The following is a 21,240-nucleotide window of genomic DNA, read 5'->3' as shown; positions in this document are numbered from 1 at the left end:
ATGATATCACTTCCCCGGACTTCTGATATCTCACCTAAGAACAATTTTCACGGGGGAAGTAATGGGCACCTTCTTTTATCTAAATTGGTTTCCTTTTTGCAAAGCCCAATCTATCTTCAGGGGAGGAAACTGGGTGCTTATGGCCTCCCCGTGGAGTTCTGAACAGGGATTTGACAAGATGAGAGCATCATGATGGGCAGTCAGACCAGGCTTCATATTGAAAGAGCTAGACCTGCATTAGACAGCAGAGGGGTCCCACCTTTTCAAGAAGTTCTCTGCTTTGAGCTAGATTTCTTTATCTTGCAGCTGGACAATACACGGATTTAGGTTGTTAGGCTAATGAGTTTGTCTTCATCAGTTCAGACTGCTACAATAAAAATACCACAGACTGGGTGGCTAAAACAACAAACATTTATTTCTCACAGTTCTAGAGGCTGGGAAGCCCAAGATCAAGGCACTAACAGGTCTGGTACCTTTTGAGGGCCTGCTTCCCAGCTCATAGGTAGCTACCTTCTCCTGCATCCTCACGTGGCTGAGAGAGGTCTTCTCTCTCTCATCTCTTCCTACAAGGACACTAATCTCTTTCATGAGGGCTCCACTCCTATGATCTAATTACCTCCCAAAGGCCCCACCTCCAAATACCAACACATTGGGGATTAGTCTTCAAGGTATGAATGGGGGGGGGGGGTTGGGGGTGCGGCACAAGCATGCAGTTCATAACACAGTTATGAGTGGCTTTTCTTCCTTACCTTGCCTATTTGACCTGACATTGGCTTTGTCTGATTTATATCCCTTCAAGAAGTATAGGCAATGGCCCATTTTTTATTTCAATTACAGAGATCATTTTCTTTCCTACTGAGATAAGAGTAGGATGAATATGCAATAAAATAAGTAGTTTTGTGAAGTAAGCACTCAAACTAATGAAGGCTTGGTGCCTGAGAGAGGTGACCTTCTTCCTGCTTCACAGTGCAAATAACTAACCTTACCCAGGCAAATCCATATTATAAACTTTTCATCAAGGAATTACACATGCATAATTTATATGTGGACACATATTTATGGATTTTTGTGAACCTTGGAAATCCAACTTGGAAAGATATTTCATATTGCCTTTACAGTCTACACCGCATAATTAAGCATTTAATTATGCACTAATTATTTTCATGTTAGTTTAAAAAAAACTTTAGAGGTTGAAGATCATGTACTAAACTTCTTTTATGACCACCACAAGACCTAACACAATCTTAAGCATGCAGAAGGTGTTCAGGAAATATTTTTAATTGGTTGATTTCAACAGATAAAATACTAATCCTTAAATAATAACAAATAGCTGGAGAGGTAAGGAGAGTCCAGTTGATGAAGAGCTGTAAATGTCATGTCAAAGAAGATTACATCTGCAGCATAGGAAGATGACTCTGAAAGCCATGTGGAGGCTAGAGCTAGAAGGAGAAAAGAGGTGGAGAGCTGATGATAGCAGGGAGATCTTTCGGAAGCTGCTGAAATGGTCCAGGGAGGGGAATGTCTGAATAATGGCAATGACGCGGATCAAGGAAAAGACAAGACTGAATCAAGAGAGATGTGAAAAACGACAATGGGCGGGAATCTCACTGGAGTGGAGAAGAAGGGGATCTGCAATGACTCCTACGATTTAGGCTTGGATAGTTGTGTCATTATCCAAAATAGGAAATGCAGCATGATAAAGAGGTTGGATGTGGGAAGAGGTAAAGAATTTCATGTTGGACATTTTGAGTTTGGGGAAATCTAGAGGAAAGTGTCTAGATAGAAGTTATAAATGTACGGGTCAGTCTGCAAGAGAAGAGGGAAGTTTGAAATAGGGATTTAGACTTTGGGTTGTAAGAGCATGGGTGGTAGTTGGAGGCACAGATGTCATTGAGAATATCCAAGGATGTATATAGAGGGAATGAATAGAGGAGGATGTTAAGATCTAAGGCAGGCCCATGGAAGAACTTGAGAAAGAGCTACTATAAGCTTAAGAGGTAAACCAGGGTGATGCTCTGAGGCCTTGTGGAGGTGGAAACACAAGATGGTGACTGCAGTCAATAAAACCAAAGGCCCAAGGCTTCAAAGAGATCAAAAAGCTGGGGGAGAAAAGGAGATCTAAAGGATGATCGGTGACTAGGACTCAAAGAAAGCTAATGCTAGATGGATGATAGTTTTCAGGATGTGGCCACAGAAGAAGCTTGTCCAAGCTGAACCCTGAAACCTCATTTTTGGAACATGACCCTTCACCTGAGTGTCAGCTTCCTCTTTTTTTTAAATCCACACTTTCTTCCTCTCTCATAATCTCACAATTTGACCATAGTTTAACTCACCTTTACATGCAGTCTCTCTATCAGTTCATAACATAGGTTCTGTTGTTTGTTTTGACTGGGCTAATAGAGCAGTATTTGTTGGACAAAAAAAAAAAGAAAGAAAGAAAGAAAAAAAGAGGCTATTTGACCAAAAGATAAAGCTGGGTTTCTGCAGACCCAGCAGGAACTGCAGGGTACAGTCTTATTTTCCAGTCCTTTTGTAAGTCAGATGTAAGTCAGATTTTCCAGGCTTTTTTTAATCAGATGCCATTTGCTGATGATAATTGCTGTGTGAGGGGTTGTGAAGCAAGTTAAAAGGACACACCTCACGGAACCACAGCTATTATGCTGCACATCAGTGTAGGAAGGACAGGATGCTGGTCACACCACATGTGCACAGGTCAGATGGTAGATGGGGATGGAAGCTTTACCATGCATGCTGGGAGGAATGGATGTTTAGCTGGAAAAGAGAGGAAGCCAGGGGAACAAATAATTGACCAAGTACTTTATAAGTGATTTTTAAAATTTTTTTATTTATTTATTTATTGGCTGCATTGAGTCTTCCTTGCTGTGCACGGGCTTTCTCTGGTTGCAGTGAGCAGGGGTTACTCTTCGTTGCAGTGCGCAGGCTTCTCATTGCGGTGGCTTCTCTTGTTGTAGAGCACGGGCTCTAGGCATGTGGGCTTCAGTAGTTGCAGCACATGGGCTCAGTAGTTGTGGCTCATGGGCTCTAGAGCGCAGGATCAGTAGTTGTGGGGCATGGGCTTAGTTGCTCCGTGGCATGTGGGATCTTCCCAGCCCAGGGATCGAACCTGTGTCCCCTGCATTGGCAGGTGGATTCTTAACCACTGCACCACCAGGGAAGTCCCCCAAGTACTTTAATATTGCTGCAGTTAAAAAATAGTAACAATGACTGATACTGATCAAGCCTGTTTTGGTCACTGAACTCTACGTAAGCTTTACATGTATTATCTTGTTTAATACCTAAACATCCCTAAGACAGAAAATAATAACTAACACATAAATCACTTTTATGTGCTTTACAGCAACCCCATGAGTTAGGTACTATTATTATCCCCGTTGTGTAGATCAGGAAGCAAAGGCATGGAGAAATTAAGGAAACCCATTCTAAGTCAAGCTAGTGAATGGTGGAGCCTGAATTTGAATGATGCAGTTAAAAAGCAGAGTCCAGCTTTTACACAGAAAGTATTACAGTGTTATCACAGGCATTTTACAGGTGAGGAAGAAAACACACAGAAACTATGAGCCACTGAATCACAGGCACACAGTTAATAGTGATGAAGTGGAATTCGAAGCCTTTGGAAACTAATGAGCAATTAGGAGGCAAATTATGATTCAATATAAAAGAGCTTATCTAACTACCAAAGCTTCAGCCCAGTGGGGCTCTGGATCCCCTGTGCCCAGAACACCCAAGAAAAGAGGTAACAGTACAATAGTGTCTTCGATTTACATCCACTTTATCGGTGCTTTATAAGAAGACTCCCTTTCTTGGTTTTGGATTTGATGGCCCTGCTGGTTCTTCCCCATCTACTCTGGTTAAGGACTTCAAACTGCAAGCAGACTATCTTGTCCTGCCCCCTATTAACTACTGTCACTGACACTTGAATTGGTTTCAAAAGGTCCCAAAAGGATTCTGACAATTAAGCAGCATTTGCTGAACCATTAAAGCTGTATTTGTGCATATGTGCTCTTCATTTATCCATCTGCTCATCCAGCTAATGGTTGTTGAACATCCATGACGTGCCAGGCACTGTCTAGGTGCTAAGGATGCAGCGAGAAAGAAGGCCCAGTCTCTGTGGCCGCAGTTTTCCACAGCCCACTCAGAGTCTACCCATCCTGGAGGTCACCTGCAGACAGGTCCCATCCAGGACAAAGGCTTCCAGCCCCTGTGCCTCAGGGTGTTCTCTGGCCCTGCATGCTTGGCCCATGCAGAGAGGCATCCCTCAGCCCGGGCGGTGAGGAATTTAGTGGATATGTGCCCCAGCTTCCTTGCCCTTAGGTGGGACAAGGTGAGGGATGCTCTTTACAGACTATTCAAGCACCCCCACCCCCCAGCCCACTCACTGTGACTTCTAGCAACCACAGCAGAAATGTCATTAATCCTTCTTCTATTGTCTCTCCTCCATTCCCTCCCTCACTTCCTCACGCGTTCACTGTGCTTCTTAGAATCATTTCCTAAATAAACGAGTTACGCCCAAACCCTTGTCTCAGGATCTGCTTTGGAGGGAACCTGTCCTCCAGGGGCTTTCTGCCTAGTGGTGAGGACATGCATATTATTATTGAGGTTGCAGATACACTTGAGTAACCGCAAGGAGAAAACCAGAGGCTCCTTCCTTAGGAAGGACAGATGCATCGTGTGGCTGTCCCTTTCAGTACCTTTAGGTCAGAATTTAATGAGGAAATTAACATCCAGGGACCCCAGCAGGGCAAAGCCAAGCCAGAGCACCCTGCTGAGACGTGACGCTCTGACACATGGAGCTGTTATTTCCAAGTGCTCGGCAGGCACCATCATCCTTCACCTGCACAAGAGGAGAGAGAGAAGAGTACAGGAGGAAAAAGAGAGGTCATGGTACAATGTTTTATAAAGGCCTGATTTTAGCCACTGATTGTCCCTGTCTGCAGTGGGAAGCACACTCTGACTCAGCCGGACACTTTGCCCCCGTACACAAGGTCACACCTGCAGCAGCTTTGGTTGTTGGCTGCTGGTAAGCCACTATACACCCACGGGAAACTTGAGAAATCTGGGACTTCATGTCCCCAAAAGAGAAGCATCAGGACGAAAGGGAAATAACATCTGACAAGCAGCCTAACGTCCTTTTGTACCAACGTCCTTGGAACACAGGTTTAAGGAGATTAAGATCACAACCACAGCCTTCTCTAAGACCAACTAGTGTCCCCTTGTCAGATATGATTTGTGCCGAGAGGATCACAGGGTGAGCTTTAGGGTCTGCTCCCTACTGCACTTCAGTTAAGTTTAAGCATGTCTAGCAAATGGTTGGAAAAGTTTTAAGACCAGTCCATATCATAAGCTGATTTACATGAAGGCTTTTATTGTTATAGGGAAGAAGCTTTGAGCTCTGCTCTCTGGGGGAAAGAAAGCAGACGTGGGGTGTCTGTCCCCTGCCAGGCCCCCAATTAAGGCCTATGGAGAGGACTTCAGGAAGAGGCAGAAGGCACTGCGGTCCTGAAGCACACGATGGCTTGTGGAGGGCCCCTGTGTTAGCAGTGGGACAGAGTGCAGGAAAGATGATCCTCTCCACTTCCCCCTGGAGCACAGCAGAGCGGTGAAGCTGGAGGAAATGTGGGACCGTGAACTCATCTCCTGGGATTTCAGGCAGAGGGGGCCCCATGGGAGAGGGAGCCAGCAGCCACGCCCACTTTGCTCGCTGACTGTGTTGCAGCAGTCAGGCACCCCTCATGTGGGTGAGGGCTGCAGACCACCATGCGGGGATGGGAGGTGAGGCCCAAGACAACTCTGGAGCGCCTATAAAATACCCCCCGGGGGCCCCAGAAGTAACTGGCAGACATTTCTTTTTTTTTTTTTATTGGGGCAGAGAAAGAATTTGGCCTCTTTTACTTGAAGGTAGGAGTTAAATTTGCAATTTTCTAAATCAAAGGTTGGGGAAACTGTTGGGAAAACTTGTACTGGTACCTCGTGGAGAGGCTGACCCAGCCAAGTACTGCTCAACAGTTCCTGGGAAACAATAGGCAGGTTCAGGTGGTCTTCAAGGGTCCCAAACTGCTGTCAGATCCAGCCTCAGTAGAGCCTGCCACCTCTGGGCATGGACAGTGAACTTCTTTCCAAAGGTCACTTATTCAAAATTTGACTTTAAAGGTTTCCAGCTCATTCTGGGGGGGTTTGACTCTTATTATAAACTTGTTTTGAGTTTTGCACCTTTATTGTTAGCTATTCTATGCATAGGTGCAAAAGCAAGGATCTTTGTCACTCTGAACTTGAGTTGCCAGATTTAGCAGATAAAATACAGGACATCTAGGTAAGTTTGAATTTCAGATAAACAACAAATAATTTTAGTATAAAAAATTAATATGCGATATACTAAAAATTATCATTTATAAAAAAAAAAGTCAGGCTTTACTGGGTGTCCTGTGTTTTATCTGGCAACCTTATTCTGAAAAGATCTTTCCCTAGAGAACAGAGCAGCAAAACATCTGGAATAAAGGAAAAATTCTGTGGTCCTTTTTCATACTGGGTAAAACTGAAGTGGTCGATTAATTTGTCTTTCTTGAAATGTACTCCCCATTTACTTCCCAAAAGGATTGAAATGGCCTAAAATAAAAGGCACAGACTATCAGCCCATTAAAATAGAAACAGAAATTCAAAAGAAGTAGAAAGGGATGAGGAAGTTTGAATTCCAAAAAGCCACATGGTTGTGGTTGATCTTTGCTTTCCTTCTCAACTGCTTGGCAGCCCAAAGCCAAAAGAAAACATGATCTGATACAAGGACACAGGCGATTAAGGCTTTTGTCTGGTCCCAATTCTTAGAGGACTTTATCGTATGGATCATTATATATAAAGCAGCATGTTAGCCAGTGTGGCCCAAAGGGAGGGCAGCTTAAGGAGTGCAGACACCTGGAACACCTGGCCTGAGGCTCAGCTTGGCCTCACACTGTCACATCAGCTCTTTCACCCCATTCACCCATCTGTGATGTAATTTGCCCCACTAAGCACATTACAAATGTAAGATGCTCTCACTAGAGCTAGGACTGAGGATGTGAACACCAGCAATAATGCATTCTGAGAGGGTTTTATAAAACACATGTAAACACTCTTCAAAAGACTTACATTTGGGTTATTACATTAACCCCTGACTTAAAAGACTAGGACACAACATGAAAATGTAGTTCAACGAAGGCTTTTTTTGGCAAGGCAGGTCAAAAAACCAAAGTCATCCTGGCTGACCACCTGCCTCTTGGACTTCTCAGATAAGTGATGCTCTGGGCTGTGACATCACAGAGCACAGGTCTGCCAGTGAGGCTTTCCTTTACGTTGGCTAATAATCTCTAGAGCCTGGAACCTGAGAATAAGTTGTCTTGACCTAAAAGCAAGCCACAAGCACATGGGAGTGCCCATCCAAACCCAAGGCAGGGCTGCAGGCCGACCTTCTTTCAAAGAACTGGCAGTGGTTGTTGGGCAGAGTGGTAAGAGAAGGAAAGACATGTGTCTGTGGATACCACTGGATTTGCAGACAGGCTATGGAATGCAAATGCTTAGTCCTTGCGAATTGGCTGCCAGGAGCCGGTGTCATATCAGTGTGACTATCACGGGGTTCCTTCTGCATCAGCCACACTTGTATGGTGCCCTCTTCTCTTTCAAAGGGGAGGGTCAGAAGGCTCCCCTCTTGCTCACGGAATTTCTAGAGAAAATATGCTTCATTTTAGAAATAACAATATAATAATAATATAACAATAATAAAGTAATCATTACATGCTGTGCTGTTTTATATGCCTGAATTCATTAAACTCTTGTGAAAATGTTCTGTTATTACTTCCACTTTAATGTGAGAAAATCAGTTGAAGATGATCCTTTCCACCAGGTGAGTAGGGGAAAAAGGACCCTGGGACTCTGGAAAAGAAGATTGCTTAGTTTTCTGTTCTTATTTTCAAGGCTGGTTTACTTTAACTGGGAGAGTTGCAAAACCTGAGGACTGATTGATCATTCACAGATTTAAATAGTGACTGAATACCTACCACGAGAAGAGCTTTAAGCTCATCACACGAGGAATGCACAAATGGCTGCTGTCCGCACACGCTTACGATCTGGTCCAATCTACAAATTAACCAAGGTAGAATATACATGCCCTCAGAAAGGTGTGACCTCGGGTCACACTATATCCCTTCGGACCAACAGCCTTTGCGGTGGTGAATTTGAGTATCAAAGGCAGCCAGGGTGCCTGATAGGGGAGCTTGACTGAGTCCCCCAAGAAAAGGAGGGTTTAGAGGCCAAGCATAACTCTCAGGGCCTCAGATAGTTTGGTGCAGCTGGCAGACCATTTTGCTGGCACCTTTGAATGAGGTTCCTGATTCTTCTAGACACATGCAGGCTCTTCAAACTTGGGGGGTTCTGCGTGACCTCGTCATTGAAGGTCATTGGAGACACTGTCCTATTTTCCATCAAAAATAGTTACCCTCACCCCTTAGGTAGAGAACGGAGGAGAAGCTGTAACTTGTTTGGAAAATGGTCAGTGAGAATGAGGGTGGTTGGCCACAGAGGTAGGCAGTGGGGTGGCACTTCTCTCTTGACAGAGGGGGTCCCTTAGCCAGACCTCAGAGCCAGGGACCGCCACCAAGAGCCGTCTGGCAGAAAGACCAGCAGGCTCTCCATGGGACCGCAGAGCCCCACGGCTGGGATTCGGGCAACCTGAGGCCTTCTCAGAGGGCGCCCCTCCGGTTCACCCTGTTTCCTGAGCCAGTGGCCTGCCCTACGGAGCATTCCTCCTTTGCTTTGTGTACGTCTTGCATTTTTAAACAGCAGTTTCTCAGAACAGATGCTTCTTGCCTCATTCCCAGTGGCCTTTCTGCACAAACAGCAGATTGCCTGCTTCTGTCATCTCAATCAAGGGAAGGAAAGTAACATGATTAGCGTGTTTCTCTTCCTTCTGCCTGCAATTGGCTATGGGAGCCAAGGGTCCTCTTCTCCTCAGCCTCTCCCCATGCTCAACACCCCAACTAGGAGATTTCCCTTGGTACATCTCACCAAGCCTGCTTCCCCTTTGACCAGAGGGGTTCTTTTTAAACAGACACTTTTTTTTTTCGAGATCTCTGTTCCATTTGACCTCCTAGGAGTTAGGTTGCCATGCAGTCACTGGTAATGTCTTGATTTTGATTCCCCTGCAGGTTAAAGACCCAGGCCCAGGTTGAAATCCATCAGCATCAAAATGACACTCATGCCTCCCTCTCCCGGGGCTGCTGCACCACACAGCGCCAGGGGGCATCATTCACACGGGGCTGTGTATCTATCTGACAGTCGCACAATGTGATGCACAGATGTTGTATAAAACAAACAAAATACTTAGCCATAGAACAGACGTGATGAAGTGCAACAGAATTCTGGGGCTTTTTCTCACGATGACGCCTTTAATAGTGTTCTGAAATATCATATAGATTCCCCTCCAATGCTCTTGGTTTGGTGCCACAAACTCATGAGTAGCCCACCCACTGAGTAATCCAGCACTGATCAGACCCACCAGAAGACTCTTTGCAGCTCCCTGCCTTGCCAGGGGCCCCCATGTACCAGAGAATGAGAGTGGGCATATTTAATCCCGAGAAACAAAAGAGTAAGATGAACACTAACATTTCCCCTCTAGAAGGGCTTATCATGGTAGGACAGCATCTGAAAGAATCTGAAATGGAAACAGGCTAGATTCAAACCCTTCCGTCAGCCCTGCAGAGTGGTTAAGTGATGTCATACATAGTGGTCATGGGGCTTCTCTGCCTCTTATACACATAATTTGCCCCAGACCTACCTTTTGGGGGGCAGCGCTGATGAACAGTGGCCTAGCAGGTGTCCTCCCCCTTCCCAGCAAAGCAGAAAGGTAGGCTACAGCAGCGGCCCTGTGTCAGAGTGCAGGTGTGTCAGTTGGTGCCTGACCAAGGAAACAGAAACCACTCAAGTCCTTAAAGCAGAGCGGATTTCATGCAGGAAATAGGTTACACGGGTTTCTTGGCTGGGGCCCCCAGGAGAGCCGGAGACAAGGATTCCAGTGCAAGCAGTTTCAAAGGGGGGTTATCCCAGGGAATACAGGTAGAGAAGTAGTGGGACGGGCAAGGGAAGGAAACCAGTCTAAAGGGTCCATTATCAAACATATTCCCAGTGTGGAAAGAGAGCCCGATTCCAGGGAACCCTGGAAGGCAGGGTAGCCTCAGGATTATCCCACCCCTACAGGAAAGGGGGCTGGGGTATTTCTGTACCAACACTCCCTCTGAGTTGTGGCTACTTCTGGGAACATCCATTCTCCAGCTTGTGCTAAATGCAGGTTGAATATGCTCTAATGGTCAGACCCAGACTTGGCCAGCGAGTCTCAGGTGTGCCAGTAAGTAGCCTAGGCTTGTAACGTTGATACCTAGAGTATAAGTGTAGCACGCCCTTAGTGTCTGCTATGACAGACGATGGAAGAGCTGAGAAGCCAAACAAAAGACAGTGAGGCCACCCAGAGATGAGCAACAGCAGAAAGGGTTTATCACTTCTAGGCTGGAAAGACAACAGTGGGAAACCAGGTTCCTGGATCCAGGGGTTGGGACCACAGGCAGTAAATGGAACCAAGAAGAGAAGAATGGTCCTGCAGGAGCAGGACAATGGAGAAGACACAGCCACTGCCAGAGACACTGCCCAAGGCAGAAGTAGGAAGCAAATACCTTGGCTCTTCTCTTCCTGCCTCCCGTCTCTCATCAGAGACCAGACCTAGCTGGGAGCCAGCTAAGAGGGGAGTTGGAAAGTGGAGTCTGCAAGTTGGTGCCCACCCCCTCACCCTCCACCTTCTCAAGTCCCCCACCCCCACCTATGTGACAGAGCAAAGCAGGGGAAGAGCAAGGAGAGGATCTGAATGTAAACTGGCCTAGGACAGCACGGGAGGGTGTGGATCAGTTTCCCCCACCACCGCCCCTGCACATGCACCCCTACAGGAATAGGACAAAGAGGGGTTCTAGAGAAGGATGTATCAGTGCCCAAGCAGATACAGGGACCACAGACTCCTTGGAACCTGTGAGATTGGGCCTCTGTGCTAAGAGGATAGTAAGGTAGTAACCCTAGTGTCCATTAACCACGTGGTCCATTGAGGCTGACCCCCCAGATCCTTAAAAGCGGGGCAAAGGATGGTGGTGTGGTGTGGGGTCTAGAGGAGGGCGGTTCTAATTCCCACCATAGGGGTTTGTGGGGGGGCCTCAAAAGTGATGGGGAAGCAGTACAAAGACTGCTGTGGTGAAGCTGCAGTGTTACCAGAAGCCCATTCATGGTTTAGCTGCGTTTTCTAAACTATATCCTGCTAAATAAATATCATAACTGAATATTATATACTCTTCTGATAGATTCAAATTGTGTGCTAGCATATTACAGATTCTGAGAAGTCCTACAACATTTCTCAAAACTTCTTTGAGTCTAGACGGCCCCCCCTCCCATTTTTCTCCACATGGAGTGCCCTTTACAATCTCAAGGGGAAAATATTCCATAGCACAAAGTTTAAGAAACACTAAACTACAGAATTTGCAGCATGAGGAGTGTGATATCTCTATGATAGTATATTTATAAAGTTTCTGGTAGGGTCTTGAACTAAAGAAAGTATGGTAAGCCGCTGAATATCATAACGGCCACCAGTGTGCTGAAGTCAGCTTGCACTGGCTCACATGAACCAATGTCACATTTCCTGGAATATTAAGAGCTGACTGATAAAAACAGCCATTATTAAAAATAAAATCATATGAACTTATAATTAAATATGTTTTATTAAAAACAGAGGTAATAAATATTCAAAACTCATTACTATGTAGTTATTTTCCTATTATCTGTGTTCTGTGGATGACTTATGTCTCTTGTATCAGCATAGTGGAAACGCTTATTTACTGGTGAGCGACTGGGCTTCTCTCCCCAACTTCACGTTCAATGATGTCACATTGGTAGCTTGAAATCAGTCATGATGGGAGTACTTACACTTTGGAAATTAGAAAATGCTATAACTCAGGGCTTGATTTATTATTTTATCATATGTCTAGACATAAAAAAGACAGAGAAAATGTTAACAATGTAGATTAAACTTAAAAGCTGTTGTTCTACAGACAATGCTCTGTGAATAAGACACACACAAAATGAGGAAATATTCTTCCAGTATTCAAAAATATCCAATTCAGCAAAGAAATTGCTAACTTCACTGATGAATAAGTGAAGCTCTGACGTGCATAGTGCCAAAGCTGAAAGAGGTCTCAGTTTAATGGGCGTAATCTGTACAAGGGAAAGAAACAGTTTAACAATAGATTACATATCAGAGAAATGATGATAAATTGATAGGGAAAAGAGTTAGAAGCCTGGGATGCAATTCCATTTGTTAAATCATGGTTCAATTGCAACCAGAGCTTGGCTGCAGATTCAAGAGTTCAGCAAAAATCGATTAAAGCATTCTGTGAGAATCAATGGGCTATATGGAATTTACAGGAAAGAGTATTATATATTTTATTATTATTTGCAAATTGCGTGCTATGCATCCTTTATATCAGTAACATTTATAATAAACTTACGCACATACATATTGGATGGTTCCTTTTTCCCTAGAGAGCTGGTTGTTAAACCTTTACCAGCACACAACAGATGAAGTGCATTCATTTAAAGGTGATTCTGCCCCACAGGTTATATATACTATGTTAAGACCCTGAAGATGTCATCTGATCCAGATATCCTTACATATAGGAAAGTATTGTCTCTTAGCCAAAGAATCACACTCCAGTGTTTCTTTCAATTCAATTTGCCAAGTATTTCTTGAGCACCTATTGTGTACTAGAGAGGTTTCAGTAAATTACAGAGTCTTAGAGTTTAAGAAACATTTGAGCTTCAAGTTGAGATAAAACTCACATAATATAAAATTCACCATTTTAACCATTTTAAAGTGTACAATTCAGTGGGTTTCTTTTTAAGTATATTCACAATGTTGTGTAACTATCCCTACTATCTAGTTCCAGAACATTTTTATCATCCCCCAAAGAAATCCTGTACCAATTAAATAGTCACTCCCCATTTCTCCCTCCCCCAGTCCCTGTCAAACAATTATCTACCTTCTCTCTCTCTAGATTTGCCTGCTCTAGACATTTCATGTAAATGAAATGCTACAATATGTGAGCTTTGTTTCTGGTTTCTTTCACTAGCATGTTTTCAAGGTTCACCCATGTTCTGTGTCCTTTTTACAACTTTATTCCTTCTTGTGGCCGAATATATCTGTGGTGCAGATATACACATTTTAAAATTCATTTTTATTCATTCAGTAGTTGACGCACATTGAGTTGTTTCCACTTTTTTGGCTACTATGAAGAATGCTGCTAAGAGTATTCATGCACAGGTTTTTGTTTGAACGTGCTTTCAGTTCTCTTCAGTATGGAATTGTTGGGGTATAAGGTAACTCTGCTTAACTTTTTGAGGAACTGCCGGACTATTTTCCACAGCAGCTCACCATTTCCCTTTCCCACAGCCACGTATGAGGCAAACACCTCAGTTTTAAAATGAGGATTCTGAGGCCCAGGAAGATTAGCTGACTTGCATAAAGTCATCTGTGTAGGCTTGGTGCTCCTTTTCCCAATGGCCCACGCAAAGGCCAACGCAAGATGCTCTTTCTACTGCGTCGTTTACGGCAGGAAAGTAGTCCTCATAGAAAACAATCTTCCATACTGATGAAAACAAAAAGGATGAGTTTTCAGATAAGTTGAGTTAACCATAAGTTAAATTAATCAGAATCCTCACCTCGATCCCTCCCCGCCCCCCCCCCCCCCCCCCGCCAACTCCCGCCCCGATGTTTCATGCCTATTGACCCAACTTCTCACAGTTCTGCTCTACAAAAGCCAACTCTCCAATAACACACTGGCCTCAGCATAAACACTCCGAACAGTAAGATCACTGTTTGCACCCGCATTTAAGGTACTTTTCTGAGAGCTAAGCCTTGACTCTTTACCCTTCTTTCAGTCCTTGTTCCGTCATTCTTTTCCCAGGCTCTTATGAAAGCAGCTTCTCGGGTCTCAGTGCTTCCTGTTTCCCTCTCTGCTGACACCTATATCCTATCTGTCCCCAGACAACTGCCCACACAAAGATGAGTCACGTGGTTCTCCAGCTGTAAATAACATCGAGCATTTCTCAGGGTTCAAACCCTCCCCAGCTTAGGCTCTGCCTCCCTCTCCAATTAGTATCTGCACCCACTGACTCACTTAGTGCTCCAGCCAGACCAAAAGAACTGAGATCTCTCAACATGTCCAGCATCTTCATGCTTCCAAGATTTTTTCAGATCATAGTTAATCCAAAAACCAATTGTCAGTCTAAGTATTCAAACGGACGCATTTCCTGCTTTCGAAGATCAGACTGACAGCTCCCATTGTAGGTGAAGCTCCCATTAAGCAAATTATAACAATAGAATCTGATAAATAAAATAATTGATTTGCAACGTGCAGAAGCAAAGCAAAGTGGGAAATTATTAACTCTCTCTAGGAGTAGTGTATCAAAGGCTTCACAGAAGGTATAATAAAGGCTTTGAAAGATGAAAAGGAAGTTCACCAAGCAGACATGGAGGAAAAACAGTCCAGGCAGAAGGAAACAGCCATTGAAAAGGCAGAGTGGCAAAAATAGATTTCATGGGCAGTTCTGGAGAGCCGGGCAGAAGGAGGCAGGCTGGAGAATAGCAGGAATTGGCCCTAGGAAAGTCTGTGTGTGCCAGGTAAATGGCTTGTGTGCTAACTAAGGAGTTTACACTTTGCTTTAAGCAGAGGAGGGATAGTTGGTGTTTGGCTAGCTAACTTAGGGGTCACTTTAGGAAGTGGATTTGAGGGGCCCCAAATAGTGGAGGCAAGAAGACTCTTACCACAGTCCAAGTAAGAGATGATGAAGGGCTGGCTTAAGGCAGTGGGGGATCTACCACCGCTTCCTCGCCTGACTAGACCCCAGAAGAATAAACCACTGCCTCTTCTGTTATCTAGGCTTTGTACAGACCTCTACCACAGCACTTCCCTTGTGGAATGAGTTCTCTGTAACACATCATCTTCTACCCACCTCCAGACCGCAGCTCTGGGAAGGCAGCAACCAGGATACCTTGTATCCCCAGCATTCAGTATCCTTTCACTTTCTACAGCACTTCTCAAACTTTCATTAGGGTGCAGATTCAGGCCAGTAGGTTTAGGGTGGAGGAGAGAATCTGCATATCTAGCAAGCTCCCAGTTACATGCCAGCAAGGGCTTAGCACAGACTTGTTGACTGAACAAGAACTGCCTCTGGAACGTAGGCTTACAGAGCACACCCCTCGTCTGCTTCCTGGCCTTCGAAAAAAGGGCTTCATATCACATGCCACTGTATCCTCAGACAAGGGGAGAAACATCCTGGTGAAAATTCTCCCTGACAAAACCCCTTATCTTCAATGGAAATGCACTCCATTGTTGAGTCAGAATGGCAAACAAGTCCAGATCCTTTGGATGGACACGAGTAACAGAGGAAAGAACCAATCAGTCTTCCGTATATTAATGAACGTCCTTGGTAGGCAGAGGGCCCTTGAATAATTGATGAGTGGCACCGTTCAGTGTTTGCTGCAGCTCTGGCTGACACTGCTCATTATGGGCAGTGGTTCACTGTCGTCTATGGAACAAGTTGCCCCAAGGTCTAACTCCATTTCCCTCCCCTTTATTTTTTTTTTTAAATAAAAAGCATGCACCTGTGGAATTCAAATGCATGCAATTGTGTCCAGAATAGAAATGAGAGAACTAATTCATATCCTGCAGCCCGTAATAGAACAACCTGAGAGGACCCTGCCAAGGGGCTCATTAACTTAAGGAAAGAGTTCTTCCTTCAGAGGGGAGGAAAGGTATAGACCTGTCAAATTTCTGCTGGCTGCAAAGATTTCAAGAGCAGGATGATCTGAAATGAGACCATCTTCCCCAAGAAGGCTTGTTATGTACTAGGTTTGGCAAGGCGACAATGGGTATTCAAACTGTATGCCTATATTTTAGATTGTGCATCTGGAAGCTAATTCAGTGTGTCCAGTTCCTAATAACCACATGTGTCTAAATGCTTAGGGTTGCCTTGTGAATCAAGACAGAGAAGAGTTTAATTTTGCTCTCTAAGTCTGATGGTTTAATAGCACACATCCCGCTGCTATGGCTCCCCTGTATCCCTTCTCTGTCCCCCAAGTTTGGAAATTTCTGTTTTATCGTTCCAATTTATCGTTTTGATGAAAAGATGCCTATTTGTTTTATAAAAAATGAAGTAAAGCCAACAATTTCACCAGACACGTTTCTGTGGCAGTTTACATGTGTGCCGATTCGGCCCTGACGAAACCCTTAGCGAGAGAAGAACGTAATAGCCTGGGACACAAGGGCCTCTTCTTATACAACCAGAGAGACTTCAAAATTGAGAAAGCTGGGTAGTCCAGCAAAGCCTGACTGTGCTGTGGTCCAAGCATAATCCCTGCAAAATATCATCCACCCCTTTCTAGTCCCAAATCCTGCCCAAATTTGCAGATGCTAACATGGCTCGGCCCAGTCCCCAGAGTATAATCTGGATTGGGTTGGGCTCAAAAGCTGGACCCAGCTGCGGCTCTCTCCTGACTGTCTCCGGCAAGGCCTTGAACTGACCTGGGCTCTGGGCCACTGTACAAGAGACAGATTTCCCTGCCAGATTGGAAGAAACCAACCTCAAGAATCCCAGAGACCTGGAATGACCAGCTCTTGGTGGAGCTAGACCTCCAGAAAAGAAAGCAGGCTTCTTCACCCCACTTTAATTCTGACCACATTCTTAGGACTTAATGAATCAGTGGCCCTTTGAGGGTGGGAGATCTTTGCCTTGGAATCTTCGTCCTACTACTTTCCTATGAGATTTTCAATAGTTGACAACATGTAGAAACTAGAAGTGTGGTGGAAAGGCACCTTTGGGAGGTTCTTGAGCCCAAAGTTACTTGGCAACGTAGTCCCATGTTTCCCTGGAATGGGTCTGCTTTAGCATCCCTGCCACAGGTGGTCACTGGCAGGGAGCAGCCTATGGGAGACATGCCCTCAGTGCAGATGCAGTGGTGGTGTTTGTTCTTCTCCCCGGGTTGCCATGAGCTCAACAATTTAAACTGCCCTGTCTCAGCCTAACACCCTCTCAGAACAGGAAAGAAAGGACAACCAGACATCTGAGTGGAGCTAGGCAAGAGCAGAGAGAGGCCACACCTGGAAAGCAGGAAGCTGCAGAAACTCAAACCTGCCTCCCGTTGGCACTCGGGACAGCCATCTGACCAGTGTTCAAGGTGCAGGGATCACAAGGCTCCAGCTAGTCCTGGTTGAAAGGGGAGGGCTATGTTCTGGGTCTACAGCATTTTATTTTAACCTGAAAGTTTAGCTCTGCTTATGATAAAAACCCAGTCAATATAAGCACTCAGAAATTCTTCCCTGAGATCCATTCCCAATTTTCACCTAACCCCAAGTGATACATTTAAATAAATGCTGATCAGAATTCAGGGAGCTGGGTTCCCACTGGGAACAGATGATTTAAAATGCCCACTGGTTCAAGATCCCATTATTTCTCTTCTTATTGGTAAGAGCAGTAACAGTTCTAGGACAATTAGAAATGGCTCTTTTGGAAAACCCTGAGGAAATGACTTAAAAACACCATGAAATGATATAAAGTGTCATAGAAATTCTTAGTGACCATGTACAGCATCACAGCCATCACTCTCCTCAATTTATCTGGGAAGTTCTTGCACTCAGCCCCTGGGGCCTCTGCTTGGACATTACAGGCCTTCAGCTTTATCCTCTGGTTTCTAATGTCTCCACGATGAGACTAGGGTGTTGCCATGGAAAACATTCCCAGCTGGTGGACAAAGTCAGGCTGTTCTCAGGTCTGGGTGGTACACAGTATCTGTGGCCAGGCTTTGCTGTAACCATATTCTGAGATTCACAACACACACACACACACACACACACACACACACACACACACACACATGCCATGAAGAGAAAAATCAAATGGGCAACGGTGTCCAATGATATTCCATGATTTTTTCCCCACTCAATTCTCATTTTGATAAAATGTGAGAGCTGAAATTTAGAAATATTTAAGAATCATAGAATCTCCTGCTTCTCTTACATCCTATGAGCCATGTGTCCAATATTATACAATGAGCAACTAGAGGAAGAAAATAAGAAAGAGGAGTTTCAAAGTAGGAAAACTATGTTTTAAAGTGTAGATTCTATTCCAGTAATGGATCAAAGATCCATATAAGGACACGGGTAATAGATTTATAGGAAAACACAATGATTTTTAAATAGCGTCTTTTGCAACAACATGGATGAAGTTCAAAAATGTTAAGCTGAGCAAAAGAAGCCCAAACAAAAGGAATTCTCTACAGTTTCATTTCTATGAAATTAAAAACCCATTTTTGGCAATAATGAGTGGCTGAGGAGTGGGAAGGGAGAATCAACAAATGTTACAAATCAGGCTTTGGGTTTTTTTCTAGAGAGCACATCTCTGAATGCATTCGTCAAACTTCATCAAAGTATACACTTAACAATCATGAAGTGTCCTGTAGCTCTAGTAGCAATAAAGGTGGAGGATAAAACAGTGTCTTCAATTTGTGATCTAGCCCAGTAGTTCATCCTTGACTTTCATGCCCTCATGTGCCTTGCAAGTCCTCATGCGTTTTCTTTTCTAAAACTGAGGGTCACCATGATTATAGCAAATAGCTGATTTGGCACTGGGTGCTCTTAAAGCTGATGAGCTTATTTAGTTCACATATGACTACTTTTAATACAACATTTATCCTAATTTTTACCCCAGCTCGTAAAATACACTTACACATGCACAACACATAGGATGTGCCCTACTTTTTAAAGCGTTTAATATGTAAAAACCTTAACATGACAAACAGAGCAAATATTATATCACTTAATATTAACTTAGCTCACAATGTGTTCCTGTTAATTGGGTAAATCCCCATAGCTTTTATGCCTTATTTTCCTTATCTTTTGTGGGGTTTCTTTAACCATAAAAAGGGCATATTGGCTGTATTGAATTCAAACAGTACAAAGAGTTGAAAGAAGATGTCTCTCCCCAGACTCCATCCTGAGTGCCACTCTCTAAAGGTAGTCATGGTTGAATGTTAGGATTTAACTGTCCAGTCTTTTTCTATACCTACATTATACACAAATCGAAATTCATAAATATACACACACACAAATACTTCTTAAGAGCAAAAATGGGGATTATGTATGTCACTCAAATTGGTCTGTTTATACAATATTCCATGGTCACCTTTCCTTTTCAGTGTAGATTAGCTCTACCACATACTTTTTAAAAGCTTCATAAGATATGTACCACTATTTATTTAATGTTACCTATTGCTAAACATTTAGGCTTTTTCCAAACTGTAATCATTACAAGATGCTACAGTGAACATCCTTGTATTATGTTGACTCACTTAAATTGCTGTTTTTGTATATCAAAATGGTTGATCACAGTAATTTCATATGGTTCACATCATACATTTATATTTCTATAGATTCACTTCTTGAAGTGGGATTGGTGAGTCAGAGCACATGTGCATTTTACCCTTTTGCAGCTACTACCACACTGCTCACCTAAAGGGTTATGGCAATTAATATGCTCACTTCCCCATGCCCTTGACAACAATAAAAGCTTTTAATCTTTTTTGTTTTTGCTAGAAAATTACCCTTCAGTATTTTGATTTGCTTTTCTTTCATTATTATTGAGGCGGCTGAGCATCTTTTTGTATGCATCTTCTCCCACAGCATTTAAATATCATTTGATCCTCCTATAACCCTCCAGACGCCCTCTTATTTTAAAATAGAAAATCAAACCTGTTTTTAAAAGAATTAAAGAATAGATGCCTCCATTAAAATACCCTCTTTTAGGAAGCTGGAATGGATTATTTTTTCTGCCTTCAATTTTCCAGTTGTTTCTGTTATGGACACACAAACATGTATTGTTTTTACCCAGAGTGAACTGCTTTGACCTTGACCTCAGTCTTCTGTTTTCTGAATTTGAATCACTTGGAGAATCCACTGGGCTTTGGCTCAGAGAAGCAGACAGTAGGCTCTCCACAAGGTTGGTTGGCTCTGCAGCCCTGTGGCCTGCCTGCCAGCAGGGGGCCTCTACCGTCTGAAAGACCTCCTGGCCAGAGCTCCATTTTCTCACTGCTAAATAAGCTTCATCTCTACAACACAGAGGCAATTGCTGGCTTCTGCTTAGGCAGACTAATTTACTGAATTAAAGTCGTTTGGCTTCCACCATAGCAATTAGTATGCAAATTACCGGTATATTACCTGCCGAGTCATAATTACATTGACAAACTTAATATTCACAGATTCAACATAACAGCGTGGGTAAGTTTTCTATTTTTCAGTAGCTGTAGACCAGGGCGATCCATCGCCTTATTGAACCGTTACACATTAAATCAACAGTTGAAAAATTAAGCATTTTTCAAAACATTTTGTTATGCATTTATTTCTTTCGTCAAGCAGTAAAGTGGAACATGAAATATGCAATGTGTGTAAGAGTACTAAATGGCTGGTGAATACATTTAAGCCTAAAACATTTCTTTTGTAACTTTTAAAATGAGACACAACAAAGGAAAACCTATACTGTAATACAACTTATTGATTCTCCTTCACCATCATTAGAACCAAAGATTTCCTGGTTTGGGTTCCTGTAAGCGTAAAGAACCATTAATCCCCAATACGTGGTTGAGGCTAGCAGCGCTCACAACTGGGAAAGGCCTGGTCACCAGGATTCAAGCTTCACAAATTGTCACCAAGGTATTTAGCTATGGCGTAGCCTCTGAGCTTGGTCATTAACTCATTAAATTGATTATACCCACTTTTTTTTTTTTCTCCTGAGTAAATAAGGTATTGTGCCTTAAGATTGGGAAAGGGCTGGTGCGAGTCCAAGAAAGGGTGGACAGGTCAAGTCCAAGCATAACAAAGCAGTTGTTCCCTCATTCACCCAAGGAACAAATTGAGCCTGCACTCTGTGTGAGGTCAGTGGGATGAATCCTATCCCCAGGGGACTTAAGGATTGTTAGAGTCAAAGTCCCTTAGCACTGCACCTGCTGACACTAATCACTGAAAAGTCACGGGGATCCTCCTGGCACCAAACTCCTTCCCCCAGTTCCTCTCTGTACCCTCCAACAAAATAAAACTACCTTTGCTTTAAGATTCTAACCTTGCT

Source organism: Hippopotamus amphibius, chromosome 1 (genome assembly GCF_030028045.1).
Source record: "Hippopotamus amphibius kiboko isolate mHipAmp2 chromosome 1, mHipAmp2.hap2, whole genome shotgun sequence".
Taxonomy (NCBI): Eukaryota; Metazoa; Chordata; class Mammalia; order Artiodactyla; family Hippopotamidae; genus Hippopotamus; species Hippopotamus amphibius.
This window is presented reverse-complemented; position numbering follows the sequence as displayed.